Consider the following 20,728-nt stretch of genomic DNA (forward strand, 5'->3'; position numbering starts at 1 on the left):
CATAGACGCTTGTGAAAGTAGCATGAGTCCAGTTTTGACTATATGCCGATGTTTGCACTCGGCTCAGCCATTTTGTACAAAGGTGTATGGGCACGATTTTCTGATTATGATGTTTTGTGATTCACAGAGGCGATGAATTCTATCATACTCTTTGCCACTGTCCAACTGGAGCATTTTAATCCCCGACTTGAATTGAGTATTGATGAGTTGTGTAAAGTGATTGAATGCAGACAGTGTATCACTCTTTTGTCTCATGGGATATATCCATACGTATCTGTTGTGGTCATCCAAGAATAGTATATAGTACCGATACCCGTCAGTAGAGTCGATTGGAGCTGGTCCCCATACATCAGTGTGTATTAGTTCAAACTTGTTTGATGCTCGAGATTTAAAATTTGGAAATGGTAGAGCACTTTCTTTTCCTAATTGACATGAGTCACAAAATTCATTTCCTTCAATGATTTGAAAGATAAATTACATTCTTTAATCATATAGTCTAATGTCTTAGTCGACGGATGTCCTAGTCTTCTGTGCCAGATAGCTCTTGACTCAACTACATTTATCCTAATTTCTGATAGAACAAGTGCAGTTGGTTGATTACTTTTGTACTGAGCAGGTCCTCCTCTCTTTGTTTTGTCTTTTGGTACTCAACTCCTTTTAGTCTGCATACTCCTTTGTCAAGCTCCCCTTTCAACAGTGTTTTGCCCGTAGCCTTTTCCGCTAACAAAATCAACGAGGTGTTGAATATTAAAAGCAATCCGGATGCAAAAGGAAATCGCATCTTGGAGCATCTAACTCCCAGCCATTTAGAAGATGCATTACAAGTGGTGGCCAAACCTGGAAGCACTTGGCAAATATCAAGAAGTGGAGTAATGATTTTAGCTTCCAGGAACCTCACACGGACGTAAACCTATGGTTATATTTGATCAAGAACCGTATCATGCCTACAACGCATGATGAAACGGTTTCAAAAGAACGTGTCCTGGCCACCTATTGCATCATGCAGCGCATTCCTCTGAACATAGGGAGGATAATCATGGATCAAATCAAGGCCATCAAAGCAAAACCACAAGGTTAACTTTACTTTCCTTGGCTGATCTACGCACTGTGTGAATGCGGGGGCATCCCTCTGAGGAATGAGTATGAGGAGATAAATGATCTGATGAACATCATATTAATCAGGCGTCTGCTTCGCAGTTTGCCAAATCAACCTACTCTACCACTCAAGACTACGGCAGTAAGATCTCGATCCTCCCAAAAACTTCCATTGGTCCATATTTCAAGAAATTACAAATTTGGAAGAAAAAAAAAAGGATTGGGTTGCGCCATACATATGAAAGAGTATATAATAATGTTTAGTGAATCAAATACCATGCTCTAATAACGAACCATTCGCCCCCAAAAAAAGGCGCGTCCGGATTATTGAACACAACGATGATGCTTCGAAAAATGAACAATATGAAGTGGAGCATGCGTTTACCGAAGAAGAAGCGCGACCAGACTTGAACCTACCTCTCCCAAACTCACCCTTGGCCTCGCAAGAAGAGATTCTTGATCTAAAGCATCACAATAATACCAACCTAGACCAAGAAATCCTTAGTCCTCTTCCTTCCCCCTTACCATCTCCAATTCCAACCTTTATCCCTCCTCCAACTATTTTTGAATCAACTGGGTTAGGGACAAGCAATGCAAGAAATTCAAAAGACCCAGTTGAAAGAGCTGAGGAACTAGCACCGCTGCAACCAAACACTAATCTTGATGAGTTGAAAGCTTTCATTAGCGATCAACACAGACTACTGGTTGCATCCATCGAAACACTTGAGCAACAGAATAGGGTTCTAAGGGACTATATGCGGCAGCAAACAAGAAGAATGCAGGACCAGTTTGTCTTTACAACGCAATATATCAACCAAGTCCTGATTGGGATGTTTGCCTTGCCACCTCTACCCGCCCACCTAATGAACCCTTTGCGCTTCATGGATGAAGACCCCACGGATGAACGCAGGGATGCTGCGCCAACACAATAAATTTGGGGGTGTTGGTTATTTAGTTTTGTTTATTGACCTTTTGTCCTTATGTTATCCCATTACTGGCTTATCAATAAAATGAATGAAATTACTATCATTTTTCATCCTTGCGTTTGTCTTTAGCATATCTTTTTTCGTTCTTGGCTATTTTTCTTGTCTTGTGCTTTGTTTTACCTCAATGATTAGTAATATACGAAACTTATAAGTCTAGAATAGGCGTTAAGAAAATCAACAAAGTCTGAACTTTTCTAAAAAGTCAAGTACATGCTTTCTTTCTGATGCATGCAAACCCTAAATCAAAACTTCTTTTGAAATTCTCAAAGCCTTTTCGAAATTTTGTCTCCCTTTTAGCAATGAGGATTTAGCTAATCCCTAAAATTTGGGAGTGAGGAAAATCCAAGTTAAGATGCATTTATCAAATAGATTCATCAAAAAGAGGGGAAACAAAATAGAAAGATATAATACACAAACTCCTCTGTCAATACTTTATAAAAGAAAACCTCAAATTGGCATGAGTTAAAATTGGAACATGTACTTAGTCGTAGTTAGATGCTCGCATGACACCCGTAGGGGCAAGCGAAGATAAGTCTTCTAGACCAATGCATCCCAAAACTCCGCTATCTAGTTTAAAGAAACTATATCTTGAAATGCATACATGCTTAGATATGAGTTTAGTTGTGAAAGGCTCTCACTTGTAGTTGGATGCTCGCATGACACCCGTGGGGGCAAGCCAAAACGATAGTGGGATACCTGGAACAATGCATGGGTGATCCAGAATTCATATTTTCTTACCTGCATCTTGTTTTAAAAAGAAAAGCATCTAATGCATTGCTGGTTTAGAAAAAAAAATGTTTTGAGGAGCGAAAGGAATTGTTGACAAAAGGCTTGCTGTACTTGAAATAAAACATTCTTCCTTTTAGAAAAGAATCAACCTGAATTACATTTTCCAAACACCAGTCTCAAGCTTGTAAGTGAATATGATGAGAGGTGAAACCTGCACACTTAAGACAATGGAGATAACAATGAATTATTTGTAGAATGCTCAAGGACAAGCATTGTTCAAATTTGGAGGTGTGATAACTTGTAGAAATACAAGTTATTGTCACTCAAAAGTTGAAACAATTAGGGTCTTTAATGATAAAATCTTATCATTCTCAGAGACAACGATGGAATTACTCAAACACTATCAAACTCATGCAAAAGAATGTTTATTACTGAAATACTGCAGCACTAACGCATAATATTGCAGGATTTCAACAAAGATTCCAAGTGTCGCAGGCAATGTCAACGCATAAGCATGCATCGGAGGGGTTTCAACACAAGAAAGATTCATTGATTCAGGCTGTCTGTGTCAAATCACCACTTGCAAGCATGAACATCTACAGCTGGCGGTTCTGAAAAGTATCTGAGTGTTAGGCGGCTGTAAAACCCAAACCCTAATTACCTTAAGTAAGCAAGTGTAAGTTATGTGATGTCTTCCAATGAGTTGTAATGAGATTATGTTTTGGTTAGGAGTGATGGAGTAAGAAAGCAAACTAAGGATCAAGAGAACTCTCGGATAGCTATGTAGGAAAGAATGGTCAAATTTTGGCTAAGTATGGAAAACCAAGAGGAGACCATGTTATCCTATGAGATTTAATGTTGAATTGTGTTGTGATGGAGTGGGAAGAAAATGGCTTAATCAAATCTCAGCCATTAATCTTTATTAGTGGGCTAAGTGGCCTAAGGAGATTTCATGCAAGAAGTTTGGCGGTCGCATAGGAAGAAAGGCCAAATTCATTTAAACGGTTTGGACAGATTACTCGGGCTATTTGTGTAATTCCAGTGGCATTCGAAAGCTCTGTGTGTCTATTTTCTGTGGCTTTCATCTATGCATTCCAGTTAGTTCAGGCCAGTTGAGAAAATCCTCTGTTGCTGGAGGGAAAACTAGTCAGAATAAGGTCGGAGGAGCAAAATAAAGACAAAGGGTTCGTTTCTCGGGTAAATCTAGGTCATCAGTGAAGAATTGAAGCTCCAGGACGAATCACGAAGATTTTTTAGCTAAAAATTTGAGGTAATATTATTAACTCAGTTATAAACAACTTTTTAAAATGAATCTTTTTAAGATGAGACCTGGAAATCGAGTTATATATTTTTGAAATTTGAACTAAAAATTGTTGAACAAGCAGGCAACTACTTGAATTGAGGCCAATGATGAAGTTTTGAATTCCCAGATAAAACGATGAGGAATTTCGAGCTGAAATTTTAAGGTAATGTTGCTAACTTGATTCTAAGAAATTTTGTAGAAGGAAGTTGCTTGAGATGAGTTCTGGAAATTTAGTTATGAATTGTTGAAATTGAATCTGCAGTTTGATGCTCTAAAATTTTTCTAAGTGTGGGAAGTGTGGGCGATCAAAGGGTGCATTCTTTTGACACTCAATCCCTCCAAATTGGCTAAGTGTCCGACCCTCAAAGTGAATGGTAGGAGGCACAATGTGATGGTTTGGCATGTGAGCTTGATTTATTGAGTAGGCCTAAAAAGAAGGCTAATGTAAACACTAAGTACTATGCTTATATGCGTAGGCTCAACGCCCATTGGAAAAGCCTATCAAGCCTTAAGGAAGCAAACTTGAAGGACATGTGAGTGACTATAAATGATTTATAAATGGTTTATAAATATTTTAATAATCCATACTTTATTGACAGTTACTTTTATGTTCGTTATTTTACAAGAAGTTCCAAGCAATGCATTTCTCTAAAGTTTATAAACGCATGCTAGTCACAAAGTTTATGAAATATGCTTTGTACAATGGTTGAACGATAGTAATTCTCAAAAGAAGACTCTATGACATGTTTAAGTTTCAATTATTTTTATTATGTTTTAAAGTATATGTTCTCTTAATGTTGTTGAGCATGCGTTAGCAAATGGTATTCTTATGAAAACTATGTTTTATGAGATCAAGCTTTCAGTAAGCTTGTTTTATGAAAATGTTTTCCTATCAGGTATTTTCAGCTCAATACTGAAATACAAGGAGAATGTATCTAAGTTGTACTACCCGGTTTCAGTTATGTTATGATTCTGGTACTAGAGTACTTAGAGAAGGTATCAGAATAATTCACTCAGTTCAGTGATAAGCAGTGGTACCATGCCTCAGTTATGATCCTTGACATCAGGATCCAGTTTGCTCTACGTGCACATATGACAGTTAATCACTTCAGTAGGATTGAACCACGAGGGTTCTTTCTTAGTATTGGCTGAAAGGTGCTGAACAAAAGGGTTCTCACCCCAGCCCAAGCTTATGTTTGAGAGATCGAGCAAAAGGGTTTTCTCTTAAACATGATATCCGACGATGAGATTGAACCACGAGGGTTCTTTCCTAGCATTGCCTAAAAGGTGTTGAACAAAAGGGTTCTCATCCCAGCCCATGCTTATGTTTGAGAGATGAACAAAAGGGTTCTCTCTTAAACATGATATCTAACGATGAAATTGAACCACGAAGGTTCTTTCCTAGCATTGGCAAAGAGGTGTTGAACAAAAGGGTTCTCACCTCAGCCCAGGCTTATGTTTGAGAAATTGAACAAAAGGGTTCTCTCTTGAACATGATATCCGATGTTGAGATTGACGGGGGTTCTCTCTCAACCGGAAATCAGTTTAGCTATGTTTTCAGATACAATGGTTTTAAAAGTTTTATGTACACGTTTGCTTGGCATATTTTAGTTCCAGTATTCTATTTTCTAGCTTTCAGTTTAAGCATGAGATTTATGTTTTTAATAAGTCACTCACTAGACGAATAGCTCATTCTTTCAAATGTTTTTCTTTTCCCAAGTAGTGGTCATCTCCCCAGAGGTTAGCTGACATCCTGTTCTGCCACTCAAGGACTCCAGTTAAAAGTTCAAATTCTAAAGAGCAGTTTTAGGTGTTTATTTTGTAAATGCGTATACATATGTATTGCTCATATTAGGGACTAGTAAAGTATAATGGGACCCACTGAACTCTGTACCTGTTAATATAGTATAGTTATGTTGTTGTTGATCCCTGGTGTTTTGAGGTTATTTTTAAAGTTTCCTTAGTTTGGTGAATGTTATATATGTATTCCAGGGATCTAAACAGGTTAAGGATGTTAGTTAGACAGTAAGTGCCACAAAAGGGTTGGTAACTACTGTCGTCACATTCACTTCCGAATTAAGAAGGGTAATCTGGGAGGGGGGTGTGACAGGGTATGGAATTTAATGCTGCCCCATCATCAAGTTGGTGAAGAACAATGCCTATAAATAGAAGAAATCCCACCAGATGAGAGGATCTAATTTAAAGACCTAGAACTGTGTTGCTGTGACAAGAAAAATACAAGAAGGAAGAGAACCACCCCCACCATCGATCAAAGAGTGGAAAAAGCTTAGCTCGAGAGAGAATTTTCTTCCATTTTTTCTACAAGTTGTTTATACACGAATTTGAGTTGAGCCAAAGAGGACAAGAGATTGTACTCTACGTCCTGACTTCTTTCTTTTCATTTGAATTATAATTCTCTTCATCTCATTTGATTGAGTATTGATCTTGTAAAGACAATCGGTTTCTTTATAAATTCACATATTTGATCTACTTCATTTCGCCACTGTTTATTTCTTGCTTTACGTTAAATGCATCTATAACTTTATGCAAAATCCATTTCTAAATGCCTAAGCCAACTAAATCACTTGGTAAAAGCTACTTTAGCTTGAATTATTCGAGAGAATAAGCAAGCAAGCATTAAGTTAGAAACGTTTGGTACATCTAGAGATAGACGCACTAGTGTTTTATTGCATTCTATGACTAACACAGACATCCTAGAGTAGGGAATTGTATGATATTCGCATTGAGAAGTGCTTAATAGAAATTAATCAGAAATCTAACGCATAAACGGAGATAAGCAAGTCATTTCATCCGCATCGTATTCTTGTATATGTACATCTCACTTAGATCGACGCATATCCCTTGCACTAAACTCCATTTTCACACAACCACTGTTTTCTACTTGACTTTTTTGTATCTTCTTGCACGCACACAAAAAACTGTGTAAATAACTCATTCCGCATTCACTTAGGATATTTCTACATCAACTACAACGTAAGCTCTGCGTTAGCTTTAATCTAAATCCTTAAGTTCAACCCTGGACTTACCAGGAACTTGAGTTGGATTTATACTTGGATCTGATTCAGGAAAACTTGAACGCATAAAGAGGTGTCACGCGTCCCTTCACACATCACCAACGCATCACTAACGCATCAACGCATCATTCACATTTGCACTTATTTTTTCAATTACCATATACAATACACTCCTAAGCTCACATCACAAATTCAACGAACAATTATTAACATAGGTCTAAATGAAATTAATTTTAAACGATTTAAAATTAATTTAACCCATGTTTGCATTCAACTCTTTATCATAGATTTTAATTCTAATCACATTAAACTTGTAACACTTATAAAGAATTAATGAAATAATTAAAACCTAAACATGTATCTAATGACATTTTGTAAAAAAAAATTATAATAATTATAATTTTACTAAGGTGGTATGATGCTCCATGCACGTTGACCATCCAGAGGATCGCAATGCTTTATTACTGATGTTGCAACGTTGGCTTTTATGCTGCCACAACGTTGGGCCACATTGCATGTAGCGTTGCAACGCTACGACTGGAGCGTTGCGACGCTGTAAGGGAGAAAGTTTGCTTTGCCTCACTCGTTCATTCAATTTGCTCTGTTCTTGCTCCAAAATTCTCCAAATCGAAGCCAGAACAACATCACTAACGACATGGACAATTACATACTCAATTACAAGAATTTAAATGCCCAAAACATCGGGCAATTACAACTTTAAACACCTTTAAAGCAATAAATTCTAGGCCAATTTCAAAATGTCCAATGTGTAAAACCTATAATACATTTATAATTTTACTAAGGTGGTATCATGCTCCATGCACGTTGACCATCCAGAGGATCGCAATGCTTTATTACTAACGTTGCAACACAGGCTTTTATGTTGTCACAACGTTGGGCCACACTGCATGTAGCGTTGCAATGCTACGGCTGGAGCGTTGCGACGCTGTAAGGGAGAAATTTTGCTCCGCTTCACTCATTCATTCAATTTGCTCTGTTCTTGCTCCAAAATTCTCCAAATCGAAGCCAGAACGACATCACTAACGACATGGACAATTACATACTCAATTACAAGAATTTAAATACCCAAAACATCGGGCAATTACAACTTTAAACACCTTTAAAGCAGTAAATTCTAGGCCAATTTCAAAACGTCCAATGTGTAAAACCTATAACATACATTTCAAATGCAGATCATACACCTCCCAATAACTTTGAACTAATGTTCGAAAAATGAAATTTAGAGACTCAACCTGGCTCTGATACCAATTGAAGGAAATTTGAATACCCACAGTAAAAGCAATTTAATGCATCATTCTCTAAATTCATTTTAGAGAGCATACAAAATTCAGAGTGACGAAAACAATTGATAAACATTATTAAATCAAGCATGCTACTACTGTGAAATTGGAGAAGAGGGATTGAACAATACATACCCTTGAAGATCTATATTTTTTAATTTCCTTTCCATAGTATGAACTTGCTCGATCTCTTCTTGATCTCCCAAACCCGACACCACGAACACACCATACGGGATGAAGACGACACCATCACGAGGTCTTCCTTGTTATTCTCAGGGACGAGAATCGTGCAGAGGTGTGGACTTCTACTTAATTTTGGCAAGAGACAATGAGAGAAATTGAGAGAATTTTCTACCCGAACTCTTCTGCGAAACCCAAAGAGAAGGAAAACCAGAGAGCGAATAATTGTTAACAATAAAACTTTATTGACATTTATAAACTATCGTTGTCAAAATTACTATGACGGGCTATAATTGTCATCAAATAACTCAAAATGGCTTATTGTTGTAGTGTTATGAATATTGATGACAATACTAAAATATCAAAAACTAATATATAATGATATTTTTTTCTTGTCAAGAAGATATGAACCATAATACTTTATTGTCAAGAATATCTTAACTATGACAAATACTTTAGGTCAATAAATGTTCTATCACAACACATTTTTATTGTCACAAAATTTCATAATTATGAAACTTTTATATTGTCAGTAAAATACATGTTTTGATAGTTTATTATTTCTTTTGAACCTTATCATTACACATGATTTACATCATCAACTAGTCTTATTTTAACAAAAACAAATAAGTACAAACATAAATAAGAACTTTCATGTATAACAATAAAGTTGATAACGTTTTTACAAAGAAACTAAATACAATCAAACTAATAATCAAACTTCGTAATTTTTTTTTTACTAAGAAACTAAATAAAACAAGGTATTGTCATAAGTAACTATATTACAACAAGTTCTGTCACTAACCAAACGTCAACCACTTACTTTGTAGCTTCACCACTTCAGTTGGTTCATGCAGAGACCTAATAAAAACACAACATTCATTTTAGAGTTCAGCTCAATGTATCAAGGTTAATGATAATCACAATAAATCTATTTAGCTTGTAACTTTTAAGGACTAACAACAACGAAAGAGAATTCTAATTTGACTAACAAGTAAACAAATATCTACAATTGCAACAAAGTGTTTAAATTCAAGAAGCATCAATCATACAAATTTTAGAATGAAGTTATAATGTCAAAAGCATTCACTCACTTCATTATTTCAATTTTCAAATCAAGACTCATTTGTTTACCACCATTTTGACGGCCTGCAAAAAAGACTACTCGAATCAAAGGAGAAAAGACAAAGAATACTAACATTACTCAAATTAGGCGTGCTTAGAAATAAAATTGCTCAAAACTTTAGAGAACGAATCGCAACCAAGATTTGTCATTTAACACTACAAAAAAAATTTATATATTGATCACTTGCTCTACTAGTGAATTCATTTTAGAAAAAAAAAATATATTCATTTTAGAATTTAACCCAACACATAAATATAGGCAATGATAACCATGATAACACATCAATATTGATGGTTAAAAATGGGAAGCAATTGGAAAATGACATAAAGCATACATTACCTACAAAATAAAAGAAACACTAAGTATAAAGGATCAGTGCACAAATGACAAATTTGTGAATGAACAACAATCAAATGCATTCTACCAAATAACACTTAGCCCCATATGCCAAAATTTTCTCAGTGAGGTTTATAAGACTATAGATGAGAGATCATTTCAATCTCTAGATGTTTAGTAAGCAAAACAAATTCACCTCTATCAAAATCACAACTAAACACAAAGTAGCAACCAAGCACATGAATAGCAATGAAGGTTGTTAAATCTCAACATAAAACCAAGTTTTAAAGGTCAAATAAAAGGAGAGAGAACTTTTAAGTGGCCATTGAATATGGAAATTCATGGAGTTCACCTGCTCACTATGACCTTGAAGAAAGTAAACAACCTGACTACCAACAGCCGACAAAGAAACAAGAGGACCCGCACATACATGCCAAAGCTTGGAATTCAGGACCCTCCTCTCGTCTGCAAAATTGATGTCAATTTTTATTTCCTTAGCGAAACAATACTTCACAAGAATTATCAACAACAACTCTTCAAAGTAATTTTGGAACCACTTTTAACACAGAAATTTATCAAGGAATGTTTCCCGAAGGTGGGATCAATGTGGGCTCAAAATTTCTCACCAATAGTCCCCTGCTTTTAATTACTAGACCCAAAACATTTATACTGAACTCGATCCATTGTCTTGTAATTTCAGTATATTCAAAGAAGAAAACATATCGATTCACCATTTACAAATAAAATTCTCATAACTAAAACAAGAACAAACATTCTCTTCTCCTTAAAGTCCTCATAATTAAAACAAAAGTTAACTCCAAACAAGTATTTTGCAACGAACCACAATAGATGATGAACAGTAGAATTAAAATTGTCGCGGAAGAACTCAATCCATCAAACAAGAAGAAAAAAATAACCAGAAACAATCATTTTCACCCCAATATAGAAACAAATATGAAAAGGAAGACAAAGGGACCCATATCCACCATTAGAACACTCCAAAAACATGGAGAAACTAACCCATTAAAAGAAGGAAAAAGGAAAACAGAGAGAAGGAGAAGAAGAACCCACCCTCAAAACCAGCTCCCATGTCGATCTGACAAATCGAAGACTAAAATGCTAAAGACAAACATGAACGAACAATGGCTGTAAAACAAACAGAAATCGAAGACTTTGGCGGAGAATGGATGAATTTTCTGGGTTGAAGACACGAACGGACAGATCCCTAAAAACGAAAATTAAGGCAGAGAATGGACGGATGAGGGCGCTGCGAACGGACGGCCGTTAAAGACAGGAGACGGCGCACGGACGACCGGTGTTGCAAACGGCCAGAGCTGAAGAGGGTCAACGGCAGACTACTCAACCACAAAAGCGGACGACGACGAACGTGAAGAAGGGGTTTGGGGTTGTCGAACGCGAGTTTAGGTTTAAGAGTTGCTCACATATTTTTATTTTATTTTAAAAAGAAAACAATTAACTTTATTCCGTGACACTTAACAACGGTCAATTAACTTTATTCAGTGACACTTAACAATGGTCATAAATTAGTGACATTTGAATTAGGATTGGAAATTCCCGATTTGATTGGAGATGGAGTCAAACTGGAGACTCAAAATGGGTCTCAAACCAGGGATGGGAATCCTCGTCCCGTCCCGTTCCGTCCCCAACCCCAACCCAAATATTTTTTGTTTTAATTTTTTTAGTGTATATATATATATAAAGCTACTTTTTTTTTTTACTTTTTTTAATTTCATTTCACAATATAATTAATTTGTAACTTTTTATTAAATTATAAAATAAAGAAATAAATGTTTTTTATTATTAATTTAAATAAATAAAACAATAATAATACCAACTTGTTACCTAACAAGTGTACATTTTCAATATAATACAAAAAAATATTGATTTTAAATAAAAAATAAAAATAAAAAATAATAGATAGAGAATTTTTCCCCACGGGACTCGATTCCCAAAAAGAGATTCCCTAGTCCCGACCTAACTCTTCAAAATGGGGAATGAGGTAGGGACGAGGATTAAAAATCCTCATGGGGACGGGGATAGGGAGTGTATCCCCGGCCTCGCCCCGCCCTATTGCCAACCCCATCATTGATAAACGACAATCCAAAAACCTCTGCCTTTTCCCTCCAAAAATGCGCATTTTGACATTTACAACATCTTTTTATTCTTTCCTCTCAATTTGGATATAATGTGTCATGGTAGCCCATTTTTCTTGTAGTGAATTATAGACTTATGTTTACAATTGTAGATTTAAAACGTGAGTTGAATCTCGTTAAAGTAGAGAAAGACTCCATGTGTAAGTTTATTAGAATGCTAAACTCGGGAACTGAAACTCAAGACAAAATATTGTCAAAAGGAAAAGCAATCAGTGACAATGATGGACTTGAATTCTCAAAAAGAGGAATCAAGACAATCAGATGTCCAAATGCAAGGGAAAATAGAAGATTGAATTTGTAAGATCTTAGTGTCACGGTCATGCTTGTTCAGGGCCTGTTGCCCATGGCCGCATGCCCAATCCAACCCCCTTCTAGCATACTTTCATATCTTGTATTGTATTAGCTTAGTTAGCTCGCTTTCTTTACATTTTCATTGTAAGTAACCACTCGCCCTTTTGCATATGCAAGGGCGCTAGTTGACTTTTTGTTCAGAATGCACTATATGGGGATAAGACTAACCATCACTTCCTCATACCCGGAGTAGTACTCTATAAAGCTGTTGTTGTTGCTTATTGCTTTCTAGTCTACTACAATCTTTCTTTCTTTATTCACACTCACAAAAACTTCTTACGAAAACCTTTTCTCCAAACCCGTTTTCTAAAACCGTTTTCCCTAAAACGGGGGTGGAGGTTGCAAGAGGCATTCGGTGTGCCATCGGCAGTCCGTATTCGAGTTGGCTGACTTGTTCGTGAGCGGGAACAAGTGCCGCACAATCGCTAAGAGAAGCTTCCGAAAGAGCAATTGTGACAGTTGGTATCGGGCCTTGAATAAGCTCACAGTTCGCAACAAATATCCCCTTCCTATCATTACTGACTTATTTGATCAGCTTCACGGTGCTAAGTATTTCTCGAAGCTGAACCTACGGTCGGGATATTATCAGGTCCGAATTGCTGAAGGAGACGAACCTAAGACGACCTGTGTCACGAGATATGGAGCCTTCGAATTCCTCGTGATGCCCTTTGGCCTCACCAATGCTCCAGCAATTTTCTGTACCTTAATGAACCAAGTGTTTCACGAATATCTCGACAAATTCGTCGTAGTGTATCTTGATGACATTGTGGTCTATAGTGCCTCGCTGGAGGACCATCGACATTATCTCCAACTAGTCTTCGAAAAGCTGTGGAGAAATCAGTTGTATGTAAAGAGAGAGAAGTGCTCATTTGCCCAAGAGCGCATAAATTTCCTCGGCCACGTGATTGAGTGTGGTCGGATTGGTATGGAAGAGGGCAAGGTGGCCGCGATTAGAGACTGGAGGGTACCGTCATCCGTGACCGAACTACGATCCTTTCTCGGACTAGCCAACTACTATAGGCGGTTCGTAGAAGGATTCTCGAGAAGAACAGGGCCATTAACCGAACTGTTGAAGAAGGATAGCCAATGGAGTTGGACTCCTGAATGTCAAGCCGCCTTTGAGGGCTTGAAGAAAGTGATGATTGAGGGGCCGGTCCTCGGAATGCCAACGTGACCAAGCCATTTGAAGTAGAGACTGATGCTTCTGACTTCGCGTTGGGCGATGTTCTCCTCCAAGACGAACACCCCATCGCGTATGAGAGTAGGAAACTAAATGATGCCGAACGGAGGTATACCGCCTCCGAGAAAGAGATGTTAGCAGTAGTTCACTGCTTGAGGGCCTGAAGACAGTATCTCTTGGGGGCCAAGTTCGTGGTCAAGACCAACAACAACTCCATTTGTCACTTCTTCAACCAACCAAAGTTGTCGTCAAAATAGGCACGGTGGCAGGAGTGTCTAGCAGAGTTCGACTTCTAATTCGAACATAGATCGGGGAAAAGTAACCAAGCAGTTGATGCTCTTAGCCGAAAGAGCGAACATGCGGCCCTGTGCATGTTCGCCCGCCTACAAGCAAGTACGTTGAGTGCAACAGTACGAAAAACTGTCAAAACTCACTTGACACACAACATAGCGGCGCAGGCCATCCTACAGTTGACCAAAGAGGGAAGGACACGCCAGTTCTGGGTGGAAGATGATCTACTATTCACCAAGGGCAATCGGCTCTACATCCTCAGATCCGGGGAGTTACGAAGGTCACTGATGAAGGAGTGCCACGACACACTGTGGGCAGGACATAATGGTTGGCAGAGGACTTATGCCCTTCTGAAACAAGGCTACTATTTGCCAAGCCTTCGGGACGATGTCATGCAATTTACCAAGACTTGCCTTGTCTGCCAACAAGATAAGGTCGAAAGGGCGAAATTAGCGGGTCTGCTGGAACCCCTACCTGTGCCCTCTAGACCATGGGAGAGCGTGTCTCTCGACTTCATCACCCATTTGCTCAAGGTGGGAGAGTTCGAATCGATTCTTGTTATCATTGACCGGTTCTCAAAATATGCCACTTTCGTCCCAACGCCGAAAATGTGCACAGCCGTGATGACTGCCCAGCTGTTCTTCAAACACATCGTGAAATTATGGGGTGTCCCCACGAGCATTGTTAGCGATCGGGACGGAAGATTCACTGGGACATTCTGGACAGAATTGTTCAAAATATTGGGGTCAACACTGAATATCTCCTCTAGCTATCATCCTCAAACTGACGGCCAGACGGAACGCTTCAACAGTATGCTCGAGGAATATCTGCGTCACTTTATCGACGTTAGGCAGAAGAACCGGGTCCAGTGGTTAGATGTGGCTCAGTTTAGCTTCAATAGCCAACAGAGTTTCGCGACCGGAAAAACGCCCTTCGAAGTGGTGTGCGGTAGACAGCCACTCATGCCACACTTGGTGGACCACCCTTATGCAGGCAAAAGTCCTCAGGCACATAACTTCACTAAAGAGTGGAGCAAAACCTTTTAGATAGCTCGCGTCTACCTAGAAAGAGCATCAAGAAGAATGAAGAAGTGGGCTGATAAGAAGCGGAGGGCCCTCGAGTTTCAAGCCGGGGACAAGGTCCTGATCAAGCTACGACCGGAACAGTTTCGTTTCTGAGGCCAAAGAGACCAACGGCTAGTAAGGAAATATGAAGGTCCAGTGGAGATAATCGAAAAGGTCGGGTGAACCTCATATAAGGTTCAGTTACCCTCAAGGATGAAGATTCACCCTGTCATCCATGTGAGTATCTTGAAGCCCTATCATCCCGATCCCGAGGATGAACAACGAAACATGCTAAGGTGCCCACCGGTCATGATGAAGAGTTCTGCTGAGAAAGAAGTTGCACAAATCCTGGATAAACGTACGCGCCGTATTGGAAGACCCAGACGAGAAATGACAGAGTTCTTAGTGAAATAGAAGGATCTCCTAGACGAAGAGATCAATTGGGAGCGGGCCAAAGATTTGAAGAATGCAGCTCCAGCCATCGCAGATTTTGAACAAGGTCAGTTGACGGGGACGTTAACCAATTAAGTGGGGGAGAATGTCACGGTCATGCTTGTCCAGGGCCTGTTGCCCATGGCTGCATGCCCGATCCAACCCCCTTCTAGCATACTTTCATATCTTGTTTTGTATTAGCTTAGTTAGCTTGCTTTCTTTACATTTTCATTGTAAGTGACCACTCGCCCTTTTGCATATGCAAGGGCGCCAGTTGGCTTTTTGTTCAGAATGCACTATATGGGGATAAGACTAACCATCACTTCCTTATACCCGGAGTAGTACTCTATAAAGCTGTTGTTGTTGCTTATTGCTTTCTAGTCTACTACAATCTTTCTTTCTTTATTCACACTCATAAAAACTTCTTACGAAAACCTTTTCTCCAAACCCGTTTTCTAAAATCGTTTTCTCTAAAACGGGGGTGGAGGTTGCGAGAGGCACTCGGTGTGCCATCAGCAGTCCGTATTTGAGTTGGCTGACTTGTTCGTGAGCGGGAAAAAGTGCCGCACAATCGCTAAGAGAAGCTTTCGAAAGAGCGATTGTGACACTTAGCATCCTGAGTCATATGGCTTGCCAAAAGCTTCCACTAGCAATTTAAGCAGAAGAAACAATCAACAATTCAAGCAAAAGTAGATATGTCATCACTGTGGAAAAAAGGGGTCAAAATGACCTTTCTGTTTCCAGTTGTATGGAACTCCATATAGACTTCTAAATGTGCTTGAAACTTCTCCTCCTACAAGAAATATGTTCCAAAGTAATCCTCATATGAAACAAGTGTAGAGAATCAAAGGTGATGTTGTTCTAACTTATTCCAGGTCCTCTGCTAAAGGGGATTGGTTTTTCGATAGTGGTAGTTCGAGGCATATGACTGTGAAAAGAGTTATATTTCATATCTAAAATCAGTAAACTCAAGACGTGTTACCTTTGGAGATAGACCTACTTGTAAATTTGTTGGAAAGAGCAAACTTAACTTTCCTGGTCTTCTCTCCCTCAATGATGTGATGTTAGTTGAAGATCTCACGGCTAATCTTATCATATCAACCAATTGTGTGATCAAGGGCTGAATGTCAACTTTATACCAAAGACATATGCATTGTCATGATAGGTACTCGTTCTTATGATAACTGTTATTTATGGTCTCTTAATGACTCTTCTCAGGTTTTCCACCTATCTCGTCAAGAAGAGACAAGTCTATGGCATAAACGTTTGGGCCATATGAGCATGAAGACTATTCAAAAGGCTGTGTCGAAAGGCCCTATAACTAGCCTCCTTCCATTGCAAGCTGCTAATGGAACTATTTATGGTGATTGTAAAGCACGTAAATAGATTCATGTGCCTCATAAATAGGTATCTCATACTAGCTCAAATCACATTCTTGAATTACTTCATTTGGACCTTATGGGTCTTATGCAAACTGAAAGCCTTGGTGGAAAAAGGTATGTACTTGCTTGTATTGATGATTTCACGACATATACTTGGGTGCGCTTTCTACATGAAAAAATTGGAACTTTTATTGTTTTTAAGCACTATATGATCAAGTTCAAAAAAAGAATTTGAATGTTATTCGAATTAGAATTGATCACAGTCGAGAATTTGAAAATTCTCAGTTCAATGAGTTTTGCATGTCTGTTGGTATTCATCATGAGTTCTCAGCCCCGATTACTCCTCAGCAAAACAGGGTGTAGGATGGAAAAATTGTACTCTCCAAGAGATGGCTTAAGCCATGCTTCATGCTAAAAATCTGTCTTTTCACTTCTGGACTAAAGAAATGAATACCGTATGTCACATACACAATTGTGTTGTTCTGTGTCCAGGATCCTCTTGCACGAATTATCAAATATGAAGGGAGAGGAAACCTAATGCCAAATATTCCCATATTTGCAGCGAGTGTTACATCTTGATGGACAGGGACACCAGGAGAAAATGGGATTCCAAATCCGATGAAGGCATATTTCTAGGTTACTCTACAAATAGTAGGGCCTATCGTGTGTTCAATAAATGCACACGATGTGTTATGGAATCTATAAATGTTGTGATTAATGATGTTTTTTATGGTTCAGCTACTATCCTTGAGGAAGAAGAAAATAACATGTTACCTGTTGTTAGTTTAAATGTACCGGACAAGTTTTCTAACTAATGCTCTAAAAGCCAAAATGAGATTAGCAAAGATGTCACTGAAGAACATGAAGTTGGTAAGAAAAAACCCTCAAGTAGGGTTTGTAAAAATCCTGCCACTAATATAATCGAAAGTTTAGAAGAATGGATCTCCACCAAGAGAAAATATAAAGTTAACTATCTTGAAATGATAAGTAACGTCTGTTTTACCTCCCTTATTGAACCAAATAATGTCAAGGAAGCGTTTGGTGATGAGTGTTGGGTGAATGCCATGCAAGAAGAACTTAGTCAATTTGTGAAGAATGATATGTGTGAACTCTTGTTCCTCGTTCAAAAAATGCTAATGTTATAGGGACAAAGTGGATTTTCAAAAACAAATCTGATGAGAATGGAAATGTCACATGGACTAAAGCTCGGTTAGTTGCTCAGAGGTTACTCACATTAAAGGAGTAGATTTTGATGAACCATTTGTCCCTACTACAAGGTTTGAAGCTATTAGACTTCTTTTGAGTATCTCACTTATTGAAATTCAAATTGCTTCAGATGGATGTGAAGAGTGTCTTCTTAAATTGGTATTTGAATGAAGAAGTATATGTTAAGCAGCCAAAAGGGTTTATTGATCCCCTTCACCCTAAGTATATGTACAAACTAAAAAAGGTTCTATATGGTCTTAAACAGGCATCTAGAGCTTGGTATGAACATTTGACTCGGTTTCTTACTGAGAGTAGCTATAGTAGAGGAGAAGTTCATACAACTCTATTTGTAAAAAAATCTGACAAGAATTTTGTTATTAGTTAGATCTATGTTGATGATATTATTTTTGGTGGGATGCCTTAGAACATGGTTGACCTATTTGTAGAACAAATGAAGAAAGAGTTTGTAAGGAGTATGGTAGGTGAATTGACCTACTTTCTTGGATTTCAGATCAAACCACTTAATGAAGACATTTATCTCTCAGAGTAAATATGCTAGAAACATTGTGAAAAAATATGGGCTTAAAAAGGAAAAAGTTAAATGCAATCTAGTTCCCACATTCTATGTTGTCCAAAGATGCAGATGGAAATAATGTCGATGAAAGCCTATACAGAAGTATCATTAGAAGTTTGCCATATCTCACTTTCAGTAGACCTGATATTGCTTTTGTCGTTGGAGTTCTTGCTTTGTATCAATCTTTTTCCAAATCTAGTAATCTCCTTAGTACAAAGTGTTGGGATTGAGGCCTTAAAGTCTCGTGTTTTGTAGTTTGTAAACAGTTTGTACGAACGCTTGTGTTGTATAATATATGATATTTTAATTCACATCCTTTTTTTGCTTAGTTGCATGGTTTATTTTCTTTACCACATACTAATAAACTTAAAATCCCTAGTTATCTGTATGTAACTCAAGCATGTATATGGTGACATACAAGTGGACCATGTCTTGAGTGATAACCAAAATGGTCTGTAATATATGGATATAAGAGAGAAACCTTATCCTGGTAATGCTACGGATGTGACCCGCTTTGTGGAATGGTCACAAGTGTTGTGACTTGTCACAGATGGTTTGATCCCGATCATTCGTGTTGGGGACATGCGAGCGGGGGCGTCCTATACAAAGAGTTTGTATAAGACCTAACCACGAAGTGTTAACATCTTGTTATATAACACTGTTCATGACAAAGACTTCACTTCACTAGAATGACCATAGGTAACATGATCTCAATCCTGAGTGAGTTGGGAACTCCTACCATTGAGGGCAATCCTTTGATTTGTATGGCTGCGAGTGGCCAGGTCGTCGATTCAAACCTACCATTTTAAGGATTTGTCTGATTTGGGAGCTGAAACTCAGCTACACAAGATGGAATTCACTCCTTCCTCGAGGCAGGGATAATTAGATAGATAGCTCCCTTAAGGGCTGATTCCAGGGCTTGAATGATGTGACGCCACACACCTTCTCTTGGCCCGAGAGGTGTTCACACATAGTTGGACTATGTTGTATTCTTATTAGAGGAATCAGTGATACTTGAGGAGTGAAATATTCCGTCAATCTCTGCTTTTTTAACCCTTTTACTTGACACGAAAAAACTGTCAAGTAAGAGCTTCTTTTCACGTGTCAAGTAAGACCTTATATTACTTGACACGAAAATCGTGTCAAGTAAAGGTTCGCGTGAAAATATCTTAAATATTTCATCAATCTCTGCTTTTTTAACCCTTTTACTTGACACGAAAAAACTGTCAAGTAAGAGCTTCTTTTCACGTGTCAAGTAAGACCTTATATTACTTGACACGAAAATCGTGTCAAGTAAAGGTTCGCGTGAAAATATCTTAAATATTTCATCAATCTCTGCTTTTTTAACCCTTTTACTTGACACGAAAAAACTGTCAAGTAAGAGCTTCTTTTCACGTGTCAAGTAAGACCTTATATTACTTGACACGAAAATCGTGTCAAGTAAAGGTTCACGTGAAAATATCTTAAATATTCCGTCAATCTCTGCTTTTTTAACTCTTTTACTAGACTTTTTTTTGACCAAAATCATATTACTTGACGTTTTTCCACAGAAATGTCAAGTAATTAAAAACTACAAGTGTCAAGTAATGTAGATTTTGTAGTAGTGTATACATATTAAATTAGATTTAATATGTGGTTATTTAATTAATATGCCAATTAATTAAATATTGGGTTATTTAATTAAATGGTATCAAGGGTAAAAAGAGAATTACTTGGAGAAGGGGTAAATCCTTCCCCTTATATAATCATCTTTTTATCCCATTTAGGGCAAGATTTGTTTTTTGAAAAAGTTACCCTAGCCTCCACAAAAAGATTTCCTCTCTACAATTCCTCTCTACAATCTCTCTACCTTTTCCTCTTTCAAGGGTTGGAGACCACTCATCCAACTATTGGAATCCTTGAGAATATCAAGGTTGTTCTTGTGGTAGCCTCAGTGATCATTGAGGATACATTCGTGTGAAGATCAAGAGGAATTTTGGGGAG

At 38.0% G+C, this 20,728-nt stretch overlaps 1 long non-coding RNA gene across 1 annotated transcript; it reads right to left on the minus strand.

Moving 5' to 3' along the window:
• Positions 1-7,766: 7,766 nt before the first annotated feature.
• On the minus strand, positions 7,767-11,583 carry LOC120072602 (uncharacterized). The gene is made up of 6 exons (XR_005480547.2): positions 11,163-11,583; positions 10,444-10,556; positions 9,724-9,778; positions 9,453-9,490; positions 8,585-8,814; positions 7,767-8,188 (listed from the first exon to the last, which is right to left on the minus strand). It is a non-coding gene; the product is annotated as an uncharacterized LOC120072602 (long non-coding RNA).
• Positions 11,584-20,728: the final 9,145 nt, after the last annotated feature.

Source organism: Benincasa hispida, chromosome 3 (genome assembly GCF_027475165.1).
Source record: "Benincasa hispida cultivar pf3 chromosome 3, pf3_genome.v1.1, whole genome shotgun sequence".
Classification (NCBI taxonomy): Eukaryota; Viridiplantae; Streptophyta; class Magnoliopsida; order Cucurbitales; family Cucurbitaceae; genus Benincasa; species Benincasa hispida.